General features: G+C 45.8%; 1 protein-coding gene across 2 annotated transcripts in view; it reads right to left on the reverse strand.

Moving 5' to 3' along the window:
• SHANK2 (SH3 and multiple ankyrin repeat domains 2) overlaps positions 1 to 24792 on the reverse strand; it is a 698541-nt gene that overhangs the window by 214756 nt on the left and 458993 nt on the right. The window lies entirely within an intron of this gene.

The raw sequence follows: 24792 nt of genomic DNA on the forward strand, positions 1-24792 counted from the left end.
GTGTGTGTGTGTGTGTGTGTGTGTGTGTGTGTGTGTGTGTGTGTGTGAGTAGGAGTGGAATATGAAAAATATTGTGCTGGTTCTAAGAAAAAAATAAATCCTTTCCCTTAAGTAGTCTGCATTCTAGTTGTAGACGGGCATGGGGAAGGAAGACAATATGGAAACTATTAAATAAACAGGAAGTTACACCAAGTAATTTCAAGAGGGAGAGAACCCTAATAATTCCCGTGTGTGGGAGGTAAGGTGGGGGATCAGGATGAAGGAATCACATTTTTGGATAAAACCTATGATGTAAATACAGGTATACCTACGTGCATTTTTGGAAGGTCTGCCTTATTAAACAGAACGGAGCTTTCCAAGGGACTGAGGGTCCCCTGGGAAGCATCTCTTTCCAGATTCATTTTATAACCTTTTAGGATATTGAGGGGAGGGCAGCCAGGTGGCAAAGTGGATAGAACACCTGGCCTAGAGTCAGAAATACCTGAGTTCAAATTTGGCCTCAGATACTTACCATGTAGCCCTGGGTAAGTCACTTCACCCTAATTGCCTCAGTTTCCTCATCTGTAAAATGAGCTGGAGAAGGAAATGGAAAAAATACCCCAGTATCTTTGCCAAGAAAACCCCCAATGGGATCATGAAGAGTGGGACTGACTGGACAAGGACATTGAGAGTGAGGTAGGTTCACCAGGCAGGAGGCAAGATCTCACGGACTGTTCAGGAAAGCTCCATGCCCAGTACTTTCTCCTCAGCTTCCTTTAACTTCAGGTTTTGAACCTTGTTAGGGAGCCCAAACACCTTGGGAGAAGGTTCCTAGAGTGAACTCATTTGAAGAAATCCATTTAGGTTTCAGAAAAGTAGATTTTAATTGAGCGAATGCAGGGATAGGGAAGGGGGAGGAATGTGGAGGTATGGGAACCTTGCTGAGGAGGAAAAAGGAGCAACTCAGAACAGTTGGGGAAAGGCTGAGGCACTGAAGAAAGACAGTGCCAGAGGCAAATGCTGACCCTTTGGCACAGTGCCAGGCCTAGAGCAGGCATTTTAATAAAGGTATTATTCATTCATTCAATCCCTTGTTCGTTCATTCATGTACCAATCCCTTGGTGCTCAGTTCACCAAGACATCCAGCTGTCACAGTTTCATCTCTTTCTGTTAATCTAGGACCCTTTCAGAGAGAACCTGTAATGGGACTTTAAAAATTTTTATTTCCTTGCCTTACTTGTTATTATATGTGTCACAGGACTATTCTTTCTGCAGCTTTTGGTTAACTGAAAGCCTGTCTTCTGTTAATATTAACCTCTCTTGAACAAAACCTGTCCCATGGTATGTGAAATTTTACTTAAGGTTTTAAGCATTGCTTAGATAAGAAACCAGAGAAAGAATCTCAATTATCCTTGGCAGTCGAGTAACATGTAAATCTCCCCCCTCAATCAGCCTATTGTAAACCCTCTAAATTTAGTTTAATCTGTACCCTTAGTTTACCTATAAAGTTTAACTAGATTTACTTATATATGAGCTTATGACTCTGTATAACTAAGTTTATTCAAAGAAGTATGGGATTATGAATCTGTCTTTTTATTAACTTTTGTGGCCTAAGAGAAATGTACAAGATTGAAATATGTAAAAGAATTATTTCTGTCGCTCTCGCATAATTTTGTCTCTAACAGGCCCTGTTTGAAACATAATCTTCATTTAGATTTATTTATTTTTATCTGCGATATGAACCTATGTTTAAACATAATAATAAAAGCTAGTTTTTTCTCATTTCTATAATTTCTGCATCAGGGTAGAGAAATTTTGGCAGCCAGTCTCTACCATATGAACTCAGAAAAGAGATCTCTTTTCCCTAACCAAAGCCACCAGAAATCTCCACACATTTACAGCTGTGTTCCCTGACTTTAAGGTATTTCAGTCAATCAGCCAACATTTAAGTCCTACTATGTACAAAATGCTGGGAACACAAAAAGGCAAAGCACAGTTCTCACCATCTAGGAACTTGCCATCTAACGAAGGAGACGATAACCCAAACACACATATACAAAGCCGGCTATGTACAAGATAAATAAGAAATAGTTTCCAGAGGGAAGGCACTGTAGCTAAGTGGGGTTGGGAAAGGCTGCCTGTAAAAGGGGATTTTAGGTGGGACTTAAAGGAAGGGGGAGTCAGAAGGTGGAATTGAGGAGAGGGGGAAATTACCTTTCAGACACTCATCCCCAGCTGTTTGGCTTGATGCTATCTTTTCTTAGTTGGACATGCCCACCCAGCACTGTGGCTTTTATTTTCTAGCTTATTTGAATCTAAGTCCTTAATAAGAGCATTGAAAAACCTCCAGATGTCAAAGACAGAGATGGAGTTCTTGGTGGATAGTGGGCTAAGGGAGGCATTTAGCAGGCACACCAGAGGAACCGGACAGACACCAACATACGGGGCCCAGAGATGCTATTCTTGGACAGTGTCCAGAGGTCAGCTGCTCAGTCTGACGGGACCATGCCTTAAAGACCAGCCCTCCAGTTTGGATAACGCCAAGCTGACCTATCCCATGGACAGAAAAACTTGGTCCCACCAGCTTCTAAGAGAACTCTGACCCCTCTCCAATCCTTTCCCCAGAGACCTCAGACAACAAAAATACCAGCCTTATTTCCAGATGACCGAAGGACAGGTCATTTAAATACAAACTTTTTTTCAACCCCATAGCATGTAGGGAGGAGAATGGAAGGTTCTGAGGCTACAGCCCCTCCAGGACAAAAGGAAGTAAATGGATCCTGCCCTCCTCATCCTCCAGGTCAATGCTACAAGTCCTTGAGCTTGTGGCTGCTGAATCCCATCCCCCTGCCAGCCTGAAGAGCCCAGGGCCACAGCAGGAAGAGACAGGGAACCTGATTGAATATAACTCCTCTCTCTCCTGGGACAGTAGTCAGAGAGCTGGATATCGATTAAAAAGACAAGGACCCTTCCCCTGACATTGTTGTTCGGTCATGTCTGACTCTCCATGATCCCATTGGGGGTTTTCTGGGCAAAGATGCTAAAGTGGTTTGCCATTTCTTTCTCCAGCTCATTTTACAGATGAGGAAACAGAGGCAAACAGGGAACAGTGACTTGCCCAGGGTCACACAGCTAGTAAGTGTCTGAGACCAGGTTTGAACTCTCATCTTTCTGACTCCAGGCCTGGTGTTCTACCCACTATGGCACCTAGCTATAGGTGGCAACTTCTGTTTGCCTCTGTCTGCATTTCTACAATGACCAGATGGCCCCTAACATTCTAATGGCTATTTTCAAAGGCCAGCTTTCAGTGGAAAGAGCTTGGGGGGAGTAAATGCAAAGCCTAAACCCAGCCTATTAGTTACTCGGGGGCACCAAAGGTCTCTGGCTTCCTAATCACAACCCCCACCCAAAGGCTTCTGATGGACCTCAGGCTGGTCACACTCACCTGGGTCACAGCCGGGGATTGGGGAATAAACCAAAAGGTCTGCATGAGGATTTTCCAGGCAGCAGCTCTGCAAAGACCCTTCCCTGATGCATCATGGGCATCGTCCATGACTTCTCTTTAGACAGTGCTACCCCTAGAATTCTTACCCCTGAGCCCTCTGCAAGTGAGTGGAGCCCCTCCTCCTTCCTGGCCCTCCCTTGGGACACTCCACTGCCTCACTCAGGGGTTCTCACTGACTGTCTGGACCCTAGGTCCAGCCTTCTCTCTAGCCTCAAGCCATCTCCTGCCCTCCCACCTGGTTTTCAAGTCCCAGCGAAATCCCACCGTCCTCAAGAAGCCTTTTCCCAATTCTTCCTGCTAGCGTCTTCCTTGGGCGATCACTCCAATCCACCCTGTCTATGCTTCTTTTGTGCAGAATGGTTTGCAGGCTGTCTTTGCCACTAGATTGCAAGCTCCTTGAGGGTAGACATGATGCTTTTTAACCTTTCTTTGTGTCCCCAGAACTTGGCCGCACGTGGTCAGTGTTCAGAGGTGCTTGGTGACTGGCTGGCAGCAGGATGACGATGGAAGCCAGCCAGATCTCTCCCACTGGCTTTTCTGAAATGCACTTTATTTATTCTCAGAGTGATCTCTTCCTTTAGGCCCAGCAACGTGAATCAGAGCCCAGTGAGTGACGACAGCCTCAGACCCTCTTTAGGCAAACAATCAAGCAGTAAAAATTGACTAAATGACACTGGGCTAGGCACTGGGGACACAAAGGAAAAAGGAAAACAGCCCCTGCCCTCAACAAACTTACATTCAAATGGGGAGACACTACATGGATGCAGGACAGATGGAAGAGCATCTTAGGGTGACCACTTTGGCTGCCAAGAGGAAGAGGACTGAATGGGGAGGCCGTGAAGGCGGGAGACCAGCTGGGAGGGCACTGCAGTGTCCAGGGAGGAAGGCCCCACCAGCTCCGCCAGGTCTAAGGAGGCCTTCGAGCTGCCCCTTCCACACCTTCACTTGGCAGAAGTTCCCAGAGAGAGGGATTTGATTCAGTTGTCCCCCCAGTGCTTGTCAGTGAGCCAGGCACTGACAGCTGCCAGGGTTACGAAGGGAGAAGGGGACTACCGGGTTTCCCCGATAATAAGACCTATCCTGAAAATAAGCCCTCCCCTTACTGTTTAAGATTCCTCTAAAATAAGCCCTCCCCCAAAAATAAGCCCTATTGAGATTGCTACTGTAGTGAAGGTGATCCCCTGCACTACACGCTCCCCGGGTGAAACGCACGCCGCGCTCCGAGCTGCATCCAATCAGAGCTGCAGCAGTGAGCGTGTCATCCTGTTCTTCCCTAGTGATTTGCTTGCTGGCGCCATTGAGAGCAGTGCCACGGAGGAGAGCTGAGGCAGGACAACATAAGCCCTCCCCTGAAAATAAGCCCTCTGGTGTTTTTCTTTAAAAAAAAAAAAATAAGACAGTGTCTTATTATCGGGGAAACACGGTAGGACCAGTCCTGGCCTCATAGCTTCCACTGTGGCCGCATGCCTCAGTTTCCACAGGCAGTAAGCAAGGCCACAGAAGTAGTGGACTCATTTTTCAGATGGGCAAGAAGGACGCGTTGCCTCTCTAAAGTTACATGAATCGAATAACTTCCGCGTATTCAGGGATAGGAATATGAAGCCTTTGAAAATGTAATATTACTTCATCTAAAATGGATTCTTTGCCTTCAGAAAGCACACTGAAATTACCTGGGGAAAATGACCTAAGACTAAACAGAGTATTTTCCCAAATTAAGAGGTTGGCCCAGACCCTGGAATTCCACCAGGTGCGTAGGCCCACCTTCACAGGGGAGGGGCTGAGTCCCCACCTTCCTGGCAGGGGGAAGTGTGGGGAACATGACTCAGCTGCGGGGCAGACGGGAAGGCGGGAAGGTGGCTGAGCAGCTGAGTCATAGCCTAAGTCTCCCTGCCCATCATTCCCTTGCCCAGCTCCAGGAAGGGCTTGAGCCAAGCATTCCCAAAGGCAAGTGGGAAGGATGAAGGTGGCATGCCCAGGATGGGGACATGGGCAGAGCAGTCAGAGAACATGGGCCCAGCCCTCATGTCCCAGGCAGGCACTGACAAGTGAGAGGCCCACCCATGGCAAGTTCCTTTTTCCAGGGTCTGCTCTCCGTTCATAATGCCTCAGACCTCTGATGAGCCTGGGCAGTGAGTGGCTGCACCATTGCCATGGAATCCTGCCCTTCTCCCTGCTGAAGAATCGACATTTCTGGGGAGCTTTCCTGGAAGGGGCCCTTCCAGGGTCACTTGAAGTCGCTTGACTTGAAGACTGCTTTGTAGACTGAAGGTTGCCCACTTGGGCACCCATGTATCTAGCCTGTCTTTCTTCTCTAGTGGCTCCAGATGACAGAATAGAAGATTGCTGAATTCGGAGACCCAAGGACTGCTTCTTCTACTTGCCACCTCTGAGAACTTGGAAAATGCTTGGCCCTGTTTGGCCTTCAGCGTCACCATCTGGAAGATGAATGGCTTGGAGCACCCAACCTCTAGGATCCCTGCCAGGTCTAAAGCCTATGGTCCTTTGGCTCTGTGAAATGGACCTACAGAGAAGCCCTTGTCTGATCACAGTCATCAAACCTCGTCTCTCTGGACAGCAGTGACCTTCCCCATCCAGTCCTCACCCTCCCCGTGGGCCCCATGCTTCCTGAATCTCTCTAGTGAGGAGCAGGGGATAGATATGGCCTCTGGGCCAGGAAGACAAGAGCTGCCCTGGATGGCCTTTCTCTCCATCAGGTGGCACAGCCAGCTTGGGCTTCACACAGCCCTCTCATACATGGGCTCATTCAATCTTCAGGACAAGTCAGGGTGGGGGGTAATGCTAGCTTTCCAGATGAGTCCCATTTCATGGAGCATGGAGGCAGGGAAAAGCCCCACTGTGCACATCCAAAGGAGCCACAGGAAAGACAGATGGCAGGGAGACAAGAGCAATTCCTGCTTCCCAGGATCCTCTACCTACAGCTTGGAAGGAGCTCCCAGGTCATTCTGGCCCAGCTCCCTCATTTAACTGAGTGGGAAACTGAGGGTCAGTGAGGTCATGAAGGCAGTAGGACAACGGGGGATTTGCAGCCCCTCCTCTGACTCCAAATCCACCATGGCCTGTCATGCTGACGGCAGAAACCAGAGGAGCTTGCTGACTGTGGGGGAGCCCCCACCGGTGCCTGATACTTGTGTGAACAAGGGAAAGGGAAAAGATACTGTGTGAGCCCCTCTCTGTTCCTCAGAGGTGCTGAATCTTGGTCAGGGATCTTTTCTGGGGTGTTTCCATGAGAAGCCAAGCTTCTCCACTTGCAGAGCCAACCCTTCTTCAGGGAGCTTAGGAAACAAAGGGCCAGCCGGCTCATTGGGGAAGATGGATGGCCTTCGATGCCATCTGTGAAAACAGCACTTCTCTCCATTGTTCCCCCCAATCTCTGTCCTTCCCACATTAATAACCACATGACAGCTGCACACAGGATGGATGATTTATTATAAAGATGGGAGGCATATGTTCATTATGCTGCCAGAGACATGCTGGAAGCAAGCTGGTAAGGAAAGGCTTGGCATAGAGGGGGATGGATGGGGAGGCCCACAGCCATAATGTGTGCTCGGCCATTCAGCGGGGCCCAGGGGGTGTCTCTCCCTCCCAGGGCTGCTGGCCCTGGGCTTGGGGAAGTGGCCCATCCCCTCCCTTCCCTGAGACACCTGAGTATAGGAATCCAACTTTCTTACTCCTGGAAGGTCAGGACAGAAGCCAAAGTGTCTTTGGAGACTCCTGGAACAAGGGACTCATTAGGTTCTTTTCCCATTTTTTTTTCCCCTAGATACCCTGGCCACATCCTTCTGCTTCATCCTCTGAAGTCTCTCCATGGCCTTGTAGTCTGAGCAAGAGGATTGGGAGGTGGGCTTCCTGACTCCACACAGTCCCTTTAATCAGAGTTGTTGGGTTAATCTTCGAGGCTGTCTGCTCTGAGCTGTGGCCTCTGCTTGAAGGCCCCCATTGAGGGAGCCGCCCTGTCCCACCTCCCCAGGCAGCCTTCCCTTAGGTCTTGCTTCAACTTGCCTCCACCATGTTGACTCAGTGCATCCTGGGGCCAAGTGGAAGATCTGGATTCCAGCTTGGATAATTCCTGCTGCCACAACTGATTTAACTTTTTTGAGCTTCACTTTCTTTTCCTGCAAAATGGGAATAATAACATATCTGCTTCCTACCTCCCAGAGTTAGGAGAAGAGTTCTCCATAATTCTTCAAGAGCTTTGGGGCTGGGAATTATTCTTATCATCCCAGGTTCTTGCTTTAACATCTATAGAAAGAACCTCTTTCCCTCTTCCCTTCTTTTTCTGAGGCCTCCGTGCACATGTCCAGAGAAAAGAAAATGCAAGTACAGTCATTTCAAGAGGCCAGTGTTGGTGGTGTGGGTGGGTGGGCGCTGGATCAGGTAGGTCCTTGCATGGAAGCTGGCATTTGAGGGGAGCCCCAAAACAAGTGAGAGGTTTTAAGAGGCCCAGGCGAGGAAGAATGACATTCCAGACAGGGGAGACCACCGTACAAAGGCATACACACACAGGAGATGAAAGGTTGACTAGATTAAACCAGTTAGTGTAGAACAGAGAGAGTATGGGCAAAGGCACAGAAAATAAGGCAAGAATGGGGAGGGGCGGGGGAAGGGAGGAGACAGGGTCTGGAGGTGATGAGGTGAAGGCTCAGCCTCTAAGGAACTCACAGCAAACACTGGGAAAAGCCCTCTCAGCTAGCGAAGCCAAACGTCCCACTCTCAGCAGTTTAGCGAGTGCCCGGTGCAAAGGACCACTTTCTATAGATTCTTTTAGAAGCGGCCTCCACATCCACTGCCATTTGACTACTGGCAAACTGATTTCAGAAGCAGAGTGCCCCTTGGAGCATGGCCGCACATCCAGCGAGAGCAGAGAAGCCAGTGGGGGGGGGGCGGTTCGAAATGACACTAATCCACAAAAGGGCAGAACTGTGGCTGGGGATCCTACTGTGGAAACAACTTCAGTTAATGAGGCTTGCACTCCCTCCCTCTCCAGGGCCTGGGTACATGAAGCCTATGGAGTTACAAGAGACACAGAAAGGATTAGTGACCAGCTCAAGGTCACCCAACTAGGAATGGCCAGGTATAGAATGGAAGCCTGGGTCTTCCCAACTCCAAGACTCAAATTCAAGCCTTTAAATCACATCACCCACAGGAAATAGAGGGAAAAACAGGCTTTACAAGGGCTTAATGATCAGTATAAAGGACAATAGCTAATCAATACATTTCATGAGGACTTTAAGTTTTCCTAGAGAACTGCCTCCAATTTATGCTGTCTACAGTGTGTTTGTACACAGTTGTTTTCATCCTTTCTCCCTCATTAGAAGGAGTCTCCTTTCTTTGTATCTATAGTGCCTGGCATACAGTAGGTTTTTCATAAATAACTCTTGACTTCAATAAAACTTGTACACTGTCAAAACAAACAAACTCTCCAGTGAAGTGTTTCCGGGTGCTTCACAGACAGAAGGCATTTATTTGAACATTCCAAGGATCTAGGATGCCCTTGGCATGGGTGGTACCACCAGCCATGGAGATGGGTAAACCCTGTACCAGATGGGGGCTATTGTGGGTTGTGGCAGAAGCAGTTTCTCACCTGGAAACCAACTAAATGCACCCTCAGTCACTGACCATTTATTAAGCTTTCACTTATGCACTTGGCAACATGAACCCCAAAGGTGACAGATACTCAGCTCATTACTTGCAGTTCTTCTATGTCAGGAGAATCTGCAGGCCAACCCAGGCTTCTGAGAGCCTAGGGGCTTTACTTCTGATGCCTCACTGGTGTGGAGGGGCCTCAGACGTTGCAGAACCTTCATAGTCCTAGGGAAGTCCTACAAAGTTGGAGAGACTTACCAACTGGCTGGTCGTAACTAACTCAGTCTCCTCTCTCTCTCTCTCTCTCTCTCTGTCTCTGTCTCTGTCTCTCTCTGTCTCTCTCTCTTTGTCTCTCTCTGTCTGTCTCTCTCTCTGTCTCTCTCTGTCTCTCTCTCTCTGTCTCTCTCTGTCTCTGTCTCTCTCTCTCATACACACACACACACACACCAGCTGTATCACCATAGGAAAGTCTTTGATCTTTCTCTGACTCAGTTTCCTCAACTATAAAATGGAGATGATAATAAGAGAACTTACCTAGTAGGGTTGCTGTGAAAATTAAATAAGATAATATTTATAAAATGCTTAGCATAGTGCTTTGCACATGGTAGGTGCTAAGTACATGCACATTCCCTTACATATTCTTCCATTTACCTAGTCATTCATTTGAGCACTTATTGTGTACCTACTGTATGACAGGGACTTACAAAGGAGACAAAGACAAATGATCCAGATCCTACCTTCCCAGAACTTACATTCTCTTGGATGAAAGGGATCTGTTTAACGACTGAATATAATGGGCGATTCTTCCTTCTCAGGAAAAAGGCAGGACATATATCTACTTGCTTATCTCCCCCAACTAAGTCTTTCTCAAAATCTCTGCAAATATATGTAGGAGCTTGGAGCAGATCGAATAGTGCCGCCTATGGTAGGGAAAAATAAACCAAAGCTGATACAGATATCTAGAGCCTAGAAACAATTCCTTAGACACCTTCTGACTGATAAATGCTGACTGGCCTTGACAAGGCGGCCAAAGGATAGAACCTTGGACAGCACCAGGAACTGTTCAAGGTCCTTCGAAGGAGCTCTGCATTTGCTGGCAAACCAAAGACCCTGGGGCTTAGTTGGGCTGCTCCCCATTCACTGGGTCATCTCAGGCTGGCCCCTTTCCCGCTCTGGGTTAAGTTTCCTCTTTTGTAAAACAAGGACCTTGGCTGAGATTTGATAATCTAGTTTCAAGATGCCTCCCAGAGCTGCTCCTGTCCAAACTATCCTGTGAAGGGTACCACTAGCCTGTTGGATGGCAGCAGATGGGGTGGCTGATGGTGGCTGTGCTGAATCATCCCAGCCCCAGTGGGGATCAGACCCCCCCCCCCTGTGGAGCAAAGCTCTCATGAGAGCAGGAAGCATTCTCTCAGCCTGAGTTGGGGCTGGGGTTAAAGGACTCAATGCAAATAGATCATTTTGTTTATTGAAATTTGAAACCAGGGTGGCAACAGATGCTGGGACCAGTGCCTTAGCAATGCCCCCTGGAGAATGGGGGGTGTCCGCACTCTTACTTGGCCTGAGAGCTTTATTTCTATTTCTAGTTATAAAGACAAGGGAGATGAAAGAGCAAAATACTTTCATTGCTTTGGACAATATGGGATCTATACTATCTCTATACTTTCAGGACAGTATACATGGATGCTCCCTCTGCTATGAAGGGTCTTACAGGCAGAAATGGTCACATCTTTTCATGATGCATGTTTGGGTCCTGATGCAACCTTGGAGGTTCAGTGCTAGTGTTGGGAGAGCTATGGGAACCAGACATGGGATTCTTTGGCAGAGGGAATACTCAAGTGAAGAACCTTCTTCTACTGACACAGGTTGGAATCTTCTCTGCATCTTGGAGACTCTGGCGGGGGCTTATGGAACTGAAACTGATACCCAGGATCTTCAAGATGGGGCAGAAGCCAGGGTTTCTTGATGCAGGTCAGTCCTCTATACATCATGTTTCTCTGTGCATCCCAGCTTTCTACAAAGCAATTCCTCTTGGAGGTGGACCTTTATCTGAAAACCTTTGTCACAAATAGTACCGAGCAGTGACTCAGAAGGAGCAGGATACCCTGGCAAGTGCTCTGAAACAAGTTGTACGCACTAGGTAATCTACCTCGAAGTGTTGGCCATTCCCAAATGAGGACCAGCTTGAATTTCAAATGTCAATCTCTGCCTTGAAGCAAACCCCATCCAAGAGCACTAGAGCTGCCAGGAAACAACCCACCTCCAGGACTTCACCTGCTAGGTGCTGGAAACTAGCTGGGTGACCTCGGGCACACCTGTTCACCTGTTTGCCTCTGTTTCCTTATCTATAAAATGGAGATAATATTAGCACCTACGTCTCAGGCTTGTTGTGAGGATCAAATGAGGTAGTATTTGTAAAACACTTAGGACAGGCTCTGGCACACGGTAGGTGCTTAATAAATAAGTGCCTTTTACTTTCTTCCTCTGAGATAAAGACTTTGGTGACATGAGGTAACATCTCACCCATCCTGTGCAGGGTGTTCCTTTGGTCCTGAAGAGACCCTGGGTGGACTCCTTGGCAGGCTGCTCTGGAGCTGAGGGCTTTGCTATACCTATCCCACAACAGCCTGATGAGTTCCTGGGGATTTTCCCCTTCATAGTCTGTTATATGCCTCCACATCATGCTTAGATGGGAACCCTCCCCATTTTGCTCCCCAGAAAAGACAACAGAAAATGACTTTGCTCCTGAGTTAGCTTGGATGGGGACAAAAAGGCAGTTGGAAGGACCCAGGGCTTTAGATGGTCATCTGAGCTCATGAACTACATATGCTCTATCTATGTCTAGCTGGGCATATAGTTCTGGGCTTCATATCTTTCAGTTCCAAAACCAGCTTTTCCTCCAGCTGGGCTTTGCTCCTCATACCATCTCTCTCCTTCCTATACAAATAACAAGGAAGAGATGGTCATGAGCTCAACTCAATTCCACTCAGCTTACTTCTCCATGTCAGTGCTAGGATCTGAGGATACACAGTAAAAACAATCCTTACCCAGAAGGGCTTCCCTTCTTCTGAGTCAATGGACTTTTATCCAGAAAGGAAGCCTGCTGTGGCCCAAAGGGGGGTGACTTTGGAGTCTTGAGACCTCAGTTGGAATCCCAGCACTGCCATCACCATCATCATCCTCATCGCCATCTATTTAGGCCTGGGTTATAAAATTCCAATAGAAACAGGGACCACTAAAGTGTACATAAGGATCCTTCTGACTGCAGAACTTAGAAAACCACATATTAACATTATCCATGTTCTACTGTCTTTTTATTTATTTTGTTAAATATTGACTAATGATATTTTAATTTGGTCCAGGTGGCCTCATGGAGACTCCTCTGGTCTAGGCCTGCCCTTGCATTTGTCTAAGAAACTTCTCTTACTGACACACTCTGTGCCTTATCTTAAGCTTGGAATTCTGAATAGAGTTGTCTAGGGGGCACTTGGAGGTTAAAGCAGGTACTTGGCAGGGCTATTTGTTCACTGAGCCCGAGTCTGTGCAAGTTTTCAATATTTCAGGTCAGATAACTTCAGTCTCCTCTATGCTTCTCTAGCAAACCTCCTTAGCTCTTACAGACACTTGTCCTGGTCACCCAAGCATTTCTGATCACTTCTTCCCTTCCATTGTTCAGATGGTCTCATCTCCTCGGATAATGAGAATCTACTTTGAGGCGCATCCCCAGATATAGCATCTCCCCTTCCATCCAGGGGAGGGTGTGGAGGAAGAACAGTTCTTCGTCCTCTTCCATTTGCATTCTCCTGGATGCTTCTCACTGGTGACTGTCTTCTCCAGGACCTCTTTCCCATCACTATCCATTCCTCTGTTTCTTATCTCTCTTCCTGACTCAAATACTTGAAGACCCTTTGAAGCTAAGGGCACCTTCCCTTGGCCTCCCAAGTCTTTCTTGTGTTGATCCAGGCCCTTGCCTTTGGCTGGTACATTTCCTGGACAGTCAGCTAGCTATCTCTTCGCCCACTTTCTTCCCTTAGATCTTGTCTTTGGTGAAATGCCACAGTTCCTTTTCTAGGAGTCTGTCTTGGGCTTTCTCCTTCCATTTCCGGCTAATAAATTCACACAAGACTAAGTCATCTTTAGTCCAGACTTGACAGGGAGGACTGGGAAAGTCTGTCTTCTGCTGGGCAGCCATTCTGGAGTCTCTCTCCTTCCCTGAATCTACCCAGACTGCAGATGGATAAGTCTTGCTAAAACCCTGCTTTCACCCACAGATCCTACATTTGGGTTGGAGGTCAAAATGGAAACTTTCTAAGTGCAGGGACTATTTTGTTTTTCTGTGTTCTCCTCATACCAACACAGGGCCTTTACTTCAGCAGTTATTTAATCAATGCTTGTTGTTGAAGCTAGCTCCAAACTCTTATTTTACAGAAGGGGAAACTGAAGCACAGAGAGGACAAATCACTTGCCCAGGGTCACAAAGAAATAAGCAGCAGATGGGGGTTGGAGGTCAGAGACTCAGACCCATATGGGACTCTTCCCATTGCATCCCCATTGCCTCCCCTCAAAGGAGAGGCTCATGTCTCTGACTCATGGAGAGCCAAACTTCAGAGACTCCATGAATGAAGAGGTTTGGGGGTCGGATGATGTCATGCAGCAGGGGCAAGAAGGTGGGATCCAAAGCTGGTTAACAACAGACAGAAAGCCCCAAGCATCACCTCTTACTCCTCTGAACATTTACTTTCCACTTCCACCATTTAGTTGGACCCACTTCCGGCTCCCACACAACCTAATTTCCCTGAGCTCACAAACTCAATCAATGAAGAGACATTGCCTTGGACACCACACATTTCTTCCCCTTTTCTGACAACTTGACCACTGTCTCAGAGAACTCCTAACCAAGAGAAGCTGTCAACAGAGATAGAAACATGCTAAGGCAAAGATCCCTGGTGTCTCAGCAATGCCCAAGGCTGGAGCTTCTGGGCCACAGAGGGACTGGTTTCAGAGCTACCAAAGAAGTGCGCTGCTTTGAGCATGAGGAAACTTATTACTTTGGGTTTCTTTGCCTCACAGGATTCAGAGCTGGAAGCTCCTGCCCTCAAGGAGCTCACACTGTAATGGGGGAGACAGTTGGTAAACACAAGTACATACAGAGTAGGTAGAGGATAATCTGAAAGGGCAGCTAAGAGGCACCATAGTGCATAGAGTGCTAGGCTTGGAGTAAGGAAAACATCTTCATTAATTCAAATTCAGCCTCAGACACTAGTTGTGTGACCCTGGGCAAGTCACTTAATCCTGTTTGCCTCAGTTTCCTTATCTGTAAAATGAGATGGAGAAGGAAATGGCAAAACACTTTAGTATCTCTACCAAGAAAGCCCCAAATGGGGTCATAAAGAGTCAGACACAACTGGAAGAGTTGAAGTCTGAGAGAGGAAGGCATTAGGACCTAGACGTATTGAGGTCTCTTATGTCTGGTCTCTCTTTGCCCAAACTATCCCACCTGACTGTTTCATCAGGTCACTCTCTTGCTCAGTCCTCCCAAGATTCCCCAGTTATTAAAAAACAAAACACCCAAACCATGGGCTCCCCCATCTGAGCTGAGCTCTATTTATAATCTGGGCTCAGCTGAGACTCACAAAATGTTAGAGCTGGAAGGGACTTTTTAATTCTTCTAGCTCAATCTTCCTATTGCACCAAGGAAGAAAATGAGGAGCAAAAATGTCAAAGGGATTTGACCAAAATCATAATATCAGAATTCAAACCCAGGACCTGTGACTCCAAACTCATATGCTCTACTATGCCAGACTGGATGTCCCAGATAATTTCTGACAATATTGGATTGGAAGCTCACTGAGGGCAGGAAGCACTTGAGTTCATTCTTCATCTCCTCTAGCACCTGGCACCATCTGCATCCAGAGAAGAAATTCAGTTTTAGAAGTAGTGGATGAATGAATGAGCAACGAACATGGAAAGAGCCCTGGACCTGAGGTCAGAGGTCAAAGGACCTGAGTTGGCCTCCTGGCTCTGCCGGTTGATGGCTGTGTGGCACTGGTCAGGTCACTTCCCCCTCTCTAGGCCTCAGGTTCCTCATGTATAAAACTGAAGTGGTTCCAAGTCAACATTAATGGTCTTATTCTCTATCAGTGAGCCATGATCCCTATTTTTAGTTCCATTCCCATCGGTCTCTGTTACTTCTGGAGGTCTTGACTAGAGAGTAGAGTCAGCCTGAATCACCACTCTCTAAAGTTCTAAACCGGATGCAGATCCTACTCAAGCTCAACATTCTGCCAACAGAGACTCATCAGCTGTCTAGAGGTCACTCCCCCAGGCCCACGATGCCTCAGTTCATTTCTCCCCTTTTCTTCTCATTAAGCAAATATGCTAAATAGTTACTTGACACTGGGTTATATCACATAACTCTCTGATCATCAGTTTTGCCAGGCTCCATATCTAATCTGTTTCAAGATAATCCATGCTTTTGGACTGAATGGTAGGTTGACTGAATTATTGATGACTGTCTACCGAGGAAGCAAAAATCCCTGAAGGCTTATGTGTTCAGCCATTATTCAGAGCCCAGAAAGTGAGAGCTGGAAGAGGGGGGTGGGCTTGGGACTATCTCATCTGCCCTCCTCACGTCTCTTCCACAAAGCTCATCAGTGTAAGAAGAGTCCAGGCCATCAGGCTGTGTAGGGATCCAGGCCAAGAGATGTTTCATGGTGATGGCAGTGGTGAGAGGGGCCTATCATAACCACACTGCATGTGGCTCTGCCATTGAGCTGCTAACTCACAGCCAACTGTCTTCAAATAATCCTAACAGGTGGTTCCTAATGATTACTGGAACATAGTTATACACATACACTCACATGAACATATACTCACACACACACTCACACACACTCACACATGCCCTCACATGAACATACACTCACACACACACTCACACACACACTCTCACACACACACTCACATGAACATACACTCACACACACTCACACTAACATACACTCACACACTCACACATACACTCTTACACACACTCACACACACTGTCACACACAGACTCTCTCACACACACTCACACACACTCACACATACTCTCACACACACTCACACACACACTCACACACACTCACAGAGTTTTTTTTTCTAACCCTCTTGGATCAAATTTGAGTCATCATTGTTTCAGACTATTCAAATACAAAATGAATAAATGAGATTCCAAGTTTGCAGAAATGATTAACAAAAGAACCCTTTGATTTCTGGACAAAACACTGGTATTTGTCTCCTATCTCCTAAGGAAGCCACTTCACCACCAAGCCTAATCTTAGAAAAGGAAGAGTCTGCTCAGATGGTTTTATTGCCATCAATGGAAAGGAGAAAGGGCAGTAGAGGAGGAAACAAACTAGGAGGGGCCTCAGGCTGGCTTTCTGCTCCCTCCCTGGGGCCTCTTGGGTTCATCCCACACTGAGCATTTATTACTGTGTTCAAAGCTCTGGGACAAGTGCTGGGGATAGAGACAAAAAGGAACTGGTTGTGACCCTCAGGGAGTTTACATTACTTTCTCTGGTCCCAGGACAAGAAAATAATTACAACACAATTAAGTAAATACAAAACCATTACAAAGAGGGAGAGAGTGCTCCCAAATGAGGAGAAGAAAGGTAGCCTAAAAGTGGTGCCTTGTGGGAAGTAGGAGGTTCCCCGAAGTGGAGGGGAGGAGAGCTCAGAGACTGCAGCTGGTCAGCCCATTGGTTCTCAATCCCTATCAAGGCCAGTTTGGGGAAACCTAGATCCAAATCTCAGTGCTTGAGGCTTCTCATGTATGTCAACAGACACAGTGTGAATGAATCCATGAAATAATGCTGCATTTACTTGTTGATTTATTTTTAGTTTTGTTGCTAAAAACAACGAATGGATAAAGCATGAGATCAGAAAGCAAACTCAGAGGCTAATGACATGAAGCCCTTGCCACCCCAATGGATTTTGGTGAGCTGACTTAGACAACATTCAGGTGGCAAGTGTCCAGCTACTGGAAGGCTGAGGAAGCACTTAGCAGATCGGATGCAGCAAAACCTCCAGCCTTCAGATCAGTGAGATGTGCAGAGATCCCTGCAAATGTGGTAAGGGGACATTGATAAGACCTGGCCTCAAGTCTTGACATCTTGGCACCCATAATCTCAGGACCTCATTTGGAGATTATCAAAAATGGAGAAAATTGCAATGAGACTGAACTTCCCCCGACTCCGCACAAATTTTCTACTGGCTAAAACAAAACACAAAACAACAACAAGAAAACCCAAACAGGCTGTGGCCTGTATATGTAGGCTGATCATCCATACATGGGAAGATCGACCCAGATGAGGCCAAGAAGAGAGGGAGGATACCAAGAACAAGGTAGACGTGGTGCATGTTTCCGTATCCAGACCAGGCGAAGGGAGTCAGTGAGGCCTGGCTAGTTACCTTCTCCAGGTATCAGTCTGGGGTGGGGAGTTTGGATATGATGCTCCTGAATGGCTGCCTGCTGTCCAGGAAGCAGCAGGGCAGTGATTTGGAGTGCCCAAGCTTCTGCTTCCTGCTACTCCAGCTCCTCCCTAAGCCCCTCCTTAGCCAGTTCTCTCTGGCAGCTCTGAGGAGGTGATCACTTCAATGAAAACAGAAGGACAATTTAAGGGAATCGGGTCCTGAAGGCACCATTCTCAAATTAATAATCATATTCAACGATGTGTGTTTTTGTGTGTTGCAGTTATCGATGGCTAATATTTCTAATATGGTTAACATTTTTATATCATTAAGATTATAGTTAGCTAAGGCTAATGGAAAGGGAGAACAATGAGTAAATTCCTGCCTGGGGGGTGGGGTTCTCTGTATACTTCTATCAATATCATTCCATGTCCAGCTTGACTCCATCTCCTGCAGGTTCATCTTGTCTGATGGAACAGACCTCTCCCCTTCAGAGCACTTTGTTTCTGTCTTATGGTTCAGTGCACTTAGAGGATATTACTTTTAAACCATACAAAATACTATTGAAATAGGATTCCTTTATTATTATTGCTTGAGGAATTTGCTCCCGTGTCTTATCTGCCCTACTAGACTATAATCTTCAAGAAAGAGACAGTGTCTTCTCCATTTTTCTATCATCCGTGACATCAGGCACAAGTCCTTGCACACAGTCTATTATAAAAACATATTTGTTGAAGGAATTCATTTGTCATTTGCAGGAAGGACTCACGCTCCATTACAGGTACCAGCAAGTGAACATGTTTCCTCAGCCTAGGCTTCGGATGTGGAATCAAGATTTGGATAGTCTGGAGGCAGGTACTTCCCTAGGAGCATTGCACTTAAAATACAAAATTAGCTTTGACAGAAAAAGTGTAAACAGGACGCTAAGTTAAAATTTACTAATTGTTTTTCCTCCTCCTGACATTAACGGAGTTTTTTAGGTCTTTAATCAAGATAATTAAAAAAAATATTTAATCAAGAAACTAAATTAAGATTCTTAATAGAGTGACTTGATTGACAGATCAAGGGAATGATATAGACAGAATAGCTCAATTTCAGCAAGGGATATGACGAAAATCCCTGATGATTTTAAAAACCGCTGGGGCAGTGGCTACAGCGTTAGACTTGGGATTGAGGGAGCCTTAGGCTCAAGCATTTCAAAACACTGACTAGATATGTGACCCTGGGCAAATCACTTCACTCTCTAAGCCTCAGTTTCCACATATGCAAAACAGGAAGAATAATAGCAAGTAGTCACAAATAGTCAACTGGATGGCCTAAGCTATGTAAAATATTTTGCAAACTTAAAGTGCTATGCAAATGCTACCTGATCATTCAGCTTAATATTAATATTCTCCCAGATGATATAGGGAAACATAGGTCATTTAGTTCAATTCAAGAACTGTTGGTGGGGCACTTACAGCAGGCAAAGTCTTGGGTTTGGGGTAGAAACGAAAATAGATAAGACCCACTCTCCAAGGGGCATACAGTCTAGTAGAGGACAAAAAATAAGAATAGTATCAATTAGAAGATGAAGAACAAAAAAGTATAAGAGGTCAAAAGGATCAGTTTTGGGAAAGGGGGTCAGAGAAGGCTAAATGGAGAAGGCATAAATGAAGAAGGGAGGGGTTGTAGCTGAACAGCCAGAGCCCACTAGTGTTGATTAATAAGATAATGTCTACCGGGAGGCACATCTCTGATGGTGAAGTTACTGGGACCTGTCCTTGGTCCTGACATATTAATAGCATGGTGTCACAGATTACTGTTGGACTTCCAGTGAGGAATAAATGGATTTTAATCCTGCCTCAGACACTTACTAGGTTTGTGACTGTAGACAAGCCACTTGACTTCTTGGATCTTGTTTCCTCATCCCCCAAATTGGGATAACTACCTCCCAGGGTGGTTGGGAGGATCCAGTGAAAGAAGGTAAGCTGCTCTGCCAACCTTAAAGCACAATAGAAATGTCAGTTATTTTTATTAATAGTAAGGCAGAAAACACACCATTCAATGTTTCACATGATAAAAAACCAGGCAGGATATCAAGAACAAGTTGGACAAGGGAATGAGGATTCAGAGAGCTTGGCAGGCTGAAGCACAGGGAGAGAACTGACAAAATGAAATGGAACGGGCTGAGCAGAATTTGTGAAATTGGGATATTGGAGAATAATCTGCATCAATCCAGCATGGGTTACCCGAAGTCCAGTAAAAAAAGGAGTACAGGTGAGGGGGGCTAACTGTTAGGAAGCTCCACATGAAGGACTATGCTGGGGTTGTTGCCAAAGTCAGTGAGTTCAATCTCAGACAGAATGGAGAGAGGTACAAGAGAGGCCTCAGCTGATTGGTGAGAGTCCTGATGCTCCCGCCCAGGTCAGGGAACTTCTGAACTATTGTATTCTGTTGCAATTATGACCTTTCAAGAAATACACTGACCAAAAAGACATGGAATTTCAAAGTTTGAAGGGACCTCAGTAACTTTCTAGTCTGAGTGACACATGAAAGGAATCCCCATTACAACAAACCTTCCAAGTGGTCATCCAGCCACTGCTCAAAGACTTCGAAGGGGAGGGAACCCACTGTCTGGAGGGCATCCTGAGGAGGGATCCCAGTTTTATGGATGGTCTCAAAACTATGTCATATAAGGAATGGTTGAAAGAGCAGGGGTGATAAAAGAAGACTGGAGGGGGTAGAAAAGTTATCTTTGATCATTTAAAATTAGAATTCTGTGTCATCCTAGGAGACAGAATGAGGATGAGTATGTGAAAAGAACTGTGCAATAATGGAATGGGTTCCTTTTGAGGTAGTGAGTTCCACATTCCTGGAAGTATTCAAGCAAAGTTGAGTTGCTCAGGTGGCCAGAGATGTTACAAAAGGGATCCTTGTAGGTTTTTTCTCAATTTTTTTTTCTAATGGGAAAGAGGGAGAGGAAGAAAATGAATGCTTGTTAATTGAAAAAAAAATAAATTAAAAAAGGAATCCTTCTAATGTATAGTGGGTTGGATAAGATGATTTTTCAGTTCTTTTCAAACTTTATAATTATTCAAGCTTCACTGTCTTCACAATACACGTGTAATGTGAGTATCTGTAGTTTGAGGATCATAGCCAAGCAACTGCTGAATTATTAGCTTGTGTGATTAAGAAACCACATAACAATCAGACAAGTAAGCACCAGAAATTCGTTATTCAAAGGGCCACTATTACCTTGGAACATCTGAGGGGTCTTGCTTAGGCTGGTTTAGATAGGAAGGCACTTAAGGGTCATTAAGTCCAGTGCTTTATTTTATGGAGAAGGAAACTGAGGAAAAGAGAATGATTTGACTTGCCCAAGGCCACACAAGTACTAAGGAATAGAGTCAACTTGAGCTCAGGTCCTGTGTCTCTACATTCAGTGGCTTTTCCTCACTATCACAGCTTGGCCTCTCCACATCCATGCCAATTACTTACATTTTCATGTGCTGGTAAGTATTCATGGATTGATGGAGTGAATACTCACATCTGTGAGCTCATAGAGCCACTGTGAGTAGAAGTATCCTCACATAGTTCTTGCTGCCAGCCTGGGCTCCAATTCCTTTTCTTTATATCACACAGAAATCCAGTCTCACAGAGTCACAGAAACAGAGGTGGCAAGCACAGAAAGGATCACAGAAACCATCCAGTACAAGTCCTCATTTCCGAGTGGAGGACAGAGTTGCTGAGAGGTGAAAGGGGTTTGTCCAGGGCCCCACAGGTTGACTTTTGAATCTACCAGTCCAAAGCCACTAAACTTTTCACCACATCACATAACCTTCTAAGGAAGTTGGAGATGCCCCTCTTCCCCCAAATGGAGATGACCAACCTGTCAATAATTGGAGCAGAAAATAGTGAATGTTCACATGGAGGTAGAGATCAAATCTCAATCATTCTATTCACAAGGCACAGCTGGAGAACTGTTTATAAGATATTTAGTCTCTTAGGAAAATAGCAAGAAGTCAGATTTCAAAAGGTTTTGCTAAAAAAGAAAAAAAAAACTTTGGTCTTTGATGGTGAAATTCCTTTTTTTTTAGGGGACCAGACTCTCTTTTGAACAAACATTTAATCCAAAGAAATAAAGAGTCAATTCTGCCTTTTCCTGCCCATCCAGTAGCGACTATCTCAGAGGGTAATTGCAGGGAAAACACACTTAGAGGAATTAATGCACAAAGTGGATGAACCACTTGAGTATCAAGAAAACAAAAAACAAAAGTCACCAGGGCCCTCCAGTAGCTTCCCTGAAGACAAGGACATGAAAATAATTAAGGAGCGAGCCACCAAAACAAAGTTACATCCCGCCTCCTCTGAATATTAAAGACCCTTCCTTTCTAGGTAGGCATTCTGCAGATAAAAGAGAGTTCGCAGTTGGACAGAAACAGCATGAGGGCCAAATCTGTGATTTCAAAATGGGAGCCTGTGAAAAAAGTCCAGGTCTTATTGTAAGTCAGATTTCAGGGTTGGCTACTGAGGAGAGCTCTACAATACAAACTTTAAAAATCACCATGTTCCATTGTGCTAGGATACTAACTTGAGAACATCAAATGCACAGAAGGCCAAACTGGGTTAGAAACAAGGGTTCCTCTAGCCCAGGGCTTGCTGGGAAATGCTTCGGGGTAGGGGGTGGTGTTCAGGATATTCTCTAAGCACGTCTATCTTTCTTTTTGAAACCCTCTCCAGACCAATCACCCATGAATTCACCCCAACAGTTCACGAAATGATGTATTTTTAGGGGTAACCGACTCTCAGGGCAACAATCCTCCATAGAAAGAGACATCTTTTGTATTTGCCCTAAATTCCCTCCTTCTGCTTCCTGGGGTGGCCCCTAGGGCTGATGTACAAGAATTGGTTGGATGAAACCATGATTATTGGGGGAGGTTTTATCATAATCAAGCTTTCATTAACCTTTGACTTTTTTGATCAGAGAGTAACAGAGGAGTTTCCATCCTTCCCTTCTAAACAGTGAGGCCAGAAACAACCCTAGTGGGGGAAGCAAAATAGGAGAGCCTATGGACATAAATAAGTGAGACCCTTCCACAAAATGGCATAGGAAAGGCCCTGGGGATCTCTGGCTATCACCCTCTGTCAAAGAGGGTCCAGCAACAATAGCATTCATCAGCTTTAACTATTCCCCATTGCACTGCAATTATTTACAGGAAAAAGTCTTTCTCCCTATTCTCTTACCCTTCCCCCCTGCTTCAAATTCCAAAGGCAGTCCAGTCCAGCCAGAACATCCAGAGGTAAAGACAGATTTTGGAATCTCACTGGGCAAAGTGGGTCAAGAAGAAATCATCCACTAGGTACTCGGCTGCAGACAATGGTTTCTCAGGGACAGGATCTGCAGAGTTGTGCTTCCCCACCCCCCTGACTATACAGTACAATGTCTCACTGTACACCAAGAAGCCCTTTCTGTGTTTAACATATGCTACCTGATAAATTAACTAGTCACTGGAATGAATTACAATCACCTGTAGCCCAATGGCCTCTATGTACATCTCATACTTTTCGCACAGGTACAGGCCTGGGCATTACATGAAGTCCATCACTGGAGAGTCCAGAGTTGGCCTCTTGGAAAAATTACTTAGGCAAGGACTCCCCTATTCAGATAAGGCCCAACTATTCTTGGAATTATTTTATTGAGTAGCTTTCTAGAAAAAAAACAAAACAAAATGAGCCTATGGCTCTTTGACCAAGGTTAAAAACAACACCTAAGTGTATTCTAGATGTACAGCTCAATGTCATACCATACTCAATGGTTTTCCAAGTATAGATTAGATATAGCTTTCTTTCCATGTGCAGAGGATGGTGCCATACCACAACATGCCTCACTTTTGAGATTCCCCAACAAATACTTCCTCTAAATGGCATGTGCAGACCTCTGCCAGCTCTACATTTCTCCCATGGACTTTTCTATAAACCAGTCCCTAGAGTTGAACAGAGTGGTCACCCTCCTGTCCCCAGTAGCCCTTATTCATGAATTCTCACATGCATGGAAAGGCACTCTGCTCAGTGACTACCTCCATAGGTCAGTTTGTACATGTGTGTGTGTGTGCTCATGCACACACTCAGTTCGAAAGCATACACACACACACACACACACACACACACACACATTCCAGGAAGCGGGGCTGACATCACTCCTGCATCCTACAGAAAATGATTCAACTCCATTTCACTGCATTTCTATGCGGATTAAAAATCTATTTAAAACATGAAGCAACAGCAGCAAATCAGAGCTTTCTCTACTCTGGTTAAACTTCCAACACTGAAGGCTGGACAAGAGTCCCAACTGGCTCATGCTTCCAGCCCAGGCTTTTGGTTGTCAATGAATTATGGAAATATAACTTTCAATAATTAAGTGAAACCTATATTCAAGATGGATTCTGTACATTTGCAAAGGAAAGGTGATCTCCCCAAATGGACAACAGTAACATGGGGATCCCCGTGGCCTCCCCATGAGTCCAACTTGACTCCCACCACCATGCCAGTTCCCAGTCCAGCATCACATTGGGGTTAAAGGTTCTCACCAATACTCAAACCCTGACCTGAAAACATAGGACAAAATGAGGGCACACAGCCTACGAAGTCAGAAATAATGGTGGTGCCACATTAGGGCAGACAGTCTGGGTGCTCACAACCTGGCAGATAAGCTTCCGCTTGTCAGAGCCTGGGCGGCCTTCCCTCTGCTCATGTCTCACATTTTCAGGTTCTCTTCCTCAGGGGTGCATGGGGGAAGAGTGAGCTCACCTGAAGCAGAAGCATCCAAGTTAGTGCCATGCTCCCTTCAGTGCAGTTGTTAGCTTAGTGAAACTCATTTCAATCCCAAAGAAAAGGGATCAAACGCAACTTTAGGAGGTGAAACCAACAGAAGAAATAGAGGCACATTCATTCATTCTTAAGGATTAGCTTGAGATTTGCAGCCACTTTTGGACCAACCCATGTGCTGCCATGAGTAAAGGGACTTCATATTCCCCTTTGACTTCCCATGGGTGCTGGGGTGGGTATCTAACCTGTCTGCCCTGTGGCTCTGTTGTTCTCCATACCAGCATTGGCATCTCCCCAGAAAAGGCCTTGATAACATTTTGCATTTTATAGTGCCCCTTTTCACTCATTGAATCTGATGCCTTCTTTGCCCTGCCACTTTTCCCTTCCTCCCACCCCAATAGGGCCAACATTACTCAACTTTGTCAAAGAAACCTCTTTCTCTC

This window comes from Petaurus breviceps, unplaced genomic scaffold (assembly GCF_028583685.1).
Source record: "Petaurus breviceps papuanus isolate PSGF00001 unplaced genomic scaffold, PetGlider_PUasm1.0 90721, whole genome shotgun sequence".
Taxonomy (NCBI): Eukaryota; Metazoa; Chordata; class Mammalia; order Diprotodontia; family Petauridae; genus Petaurus; species Petaurus breviceps.